The sequence below is a fragment of the Empidonax traillii genome, unplaced genomic scaffold (assembly GCF_003031625.1).
Source record: "Empidonax traillii isolate 1590-97213 ecotype Southwest subspecies unplaced genomic scaffold, ASM303162v1 scaffold1213:size316513, whole genome shotgun sequence".
In the NCBI taxonomy this organism is placed as follows: Eukaryota; Metazoa; Chordata; class Aves; order Passeriformes; family Tyrannidae; genus Empidonax; species Empidonax traillii.
In genome coordinates this window covers 262,205-264,769 of record NW_020956406.1, presented here as the reverse complement: position 1 = coordinate 264,769, position 2,565 = coordinate 262,205, and the positions used below count along the sequence as shown (strand labels likewise).

Here is a 2,565-nt window from a genome sequence, read left to right as displayed (position 1 = left end):
CATGAAATACTCAATGAAGTACAGAAAGGTGTGAACTCCATCCCTAGCTATCTACCATATGCCTTTAGCAGAAATTACAGCCTAGAATTATCTGTGTACCTGTGCAGAATGGCAGGCAAAAGGTTTAAAGCCATGCACGAAGCATTCCAGAAGGCAAATGACCCAGTCACATACCTGAGCAACAAGAGAGAGTATTTCTTCACACAGTTCCGTTTTTCCTGCCAAGGAGCCATTTCTGTCACAGCTTTTGCTGGTTTCCTTCGTGAAAAGATTGCCTTACCTCTCTTCTATGCTGTCTTTGAGAGGACGGCTAAAGCCATAGCTGGAGACATGCAGGGGAGATTCCCAGATTTCCAAGGCAACAGAGCCAATCTGGAGGTTTGTGTCCTAAGATTCCTGGCACAAGAAGAAAATTTTGAGTATTTCAAGCAGTACCTTAATTGCCCAGAAGAGTTTTTTCAGAGGTACATTGAGAGACGTGTTGAGAGGTACTGTTTAGATGACCACGGGAGGCTAGCGAAGTTTTTAGCTTCCTCCCTTGATCTTCTCTATGAAAACATCCTGTCAGCTGTTTCTTCATCTACTGAAAAGGTGAAAGACAGAAAAGACAGAGAGGACAAAACCTCTGTGTGGCTGGATGAATTTTGCTGGGAACTGAGAGAGGTGATCAACTTGCCCAGAAATGACCTGAAGTGCATTGAGGATCAGGAGATCACAGACATCGAGTTACTGAACAAAGCCATGACGGAAGGCCTGGTTGCCCTGAGGGACGAGCTCAGGGGAAAATTTGCTGCTGCTGATCTGAGCTGGTTTGAAAGGCAGCCTCACACCATCCTGGCGGAGCAGTTATCGGGGTGCTGGGAGCAGTGTCCCTTTTGTGGGGCTGTCTGCACAAACATCATCCGGGGACACAATGGGGACCATCAGCTTGTCTTCCATCGACCAGAATTTTTGAGAGGTCGGAAGTGGGATGGAACAGAGCACCTGGTCATTGATATTTGTTCCAGCAGCGTTGCAAGTGACTGTAAATTCGGCTTTGATGGTCACAAAATGTATTGCTACAGGAGGTACCGGGATGCAGGACCTCCTTATTCCAATTGGAAGATTCTTCCTGATCCATCCATGCAAGCATACTGGAAATGGTTTGTGTGTCGTTTCAGCAAAGATCTAGAAACCTTGTACAATGGGAAATTTCAGGGCAAAGGAGAAATCCCTGAGGCCTGGCAGAGCATTACCAAGCAGGAAGCACTTGCCGAGCTGGACAAGCGTTAGACCACATCGATGGGAAGGAAGAACCTGCACGGCTTTGCAGTTTAGAAGAACAGAGTACAAGGCTGTCCACAAAATGCTGCTTCAATGCTTACTCTCTCAAGCCACATGAAGACAATGGTATCCAACTGCTCACAAATTTGGGTGAAATAAGGTGCGTTACTCCGGCCATTACTCAGAAACTCCTTTGCTCCATGATAACGCGCAATCTTCTTCCCTTCCTGCCATAAACATTTCCCTCTACTTTGTCCTTGAGCGAAAACCCTCCCTGTGGTGATCAGTCCCATGGCCAAGATGGAGCCCAAGTGCCAAGGCAACTGCTGCAATCAAGAGCTGCACGAGAAAAATCTCCCTGGAATAGACGGCAGTGGCAGATTTTGATACATCAATCCCTGGGAAATTGACTATTTTGAACCTGTGCCGTGAAAACATCAAAGGACATGGTACATGCTCATCATGGTGGAGGAGACTGCCAGTTGGCTGGAAACACCCCCTGTGGAATGGACTGCAGGGCCTGTGTTGGTGGCCAGCAATGGATTGTGCTACTTCTTCTGTGATCAGCACCCATCTGATGGAATGGAGCCCCAGTCATGGCCTGGTTTTGAACATCTGCAGGGCTGGAGTAAGCCCATGAAATGGGAAAATGATACCTGTCTGTAAAACGATGGGGGATGGAAGTTAGTGAAGAAGTAAAAATCTGTATGTTGCAAATAATTCCATTTGGAAGTGTTGGCAAGAAGGGATTTCGGTCATGAGAAATAAGCAGAATGGAACTGTTAAAATACATATAGAGATGCCTGTCGAATTATGTGGGATCTGGGAATGACAAAAATGGTGTAGAAGAAGGAATGCAAACCGTATTTAGTCTGCTGAGTTGCAGTTCATTTCCCTGTAGCAGCTCTCCCAGTGCTGTGCTTTGCATTGGGAGCTGGCAAGGTGTTGGTAACACATCTATGTTTTGGCTCCTGCTGGGCAGGGCTGGCACAGCATCAGCACTGTCTCTCAGCATTCCCTCCCTTACAGGGGCTGGGGGTGGGTAAGATCCCAGGAAGGGACACAGTCAGGCCAGCTGACCCAAAGTGACCAGAGGCATATTCCAGATCCTACCATGTTGGCTCAGATATAAAAGCTGGAGAGGAAGAGGAAGTGGGGTATTTGTTATTTACAGCATTTGCCTTCCAGAGCAACCTCTCCTTGTGCTGCAGCTCTGCTTCCTGGAAAGTGACTGGATGTCACCTACGGATGGTGTTGGAAATGGTATAGTTTTCCTAACTAACTTTTCTAATTAACGGTTTT

At 47.0% G+C, this 2,565-nt stretch overlaps 1 pseudogene; it reads left to right on the top strand.

Moving 5' to 3' along the window:
• The window catches only part of LOC114069202, a 22,291-nt pseudogene extending 20,714 nt beyond the window's left edge, over positions 1–1,577 (top strand).
• Positions 1,578–2,565: the final 988 nt, after the last annotated feature.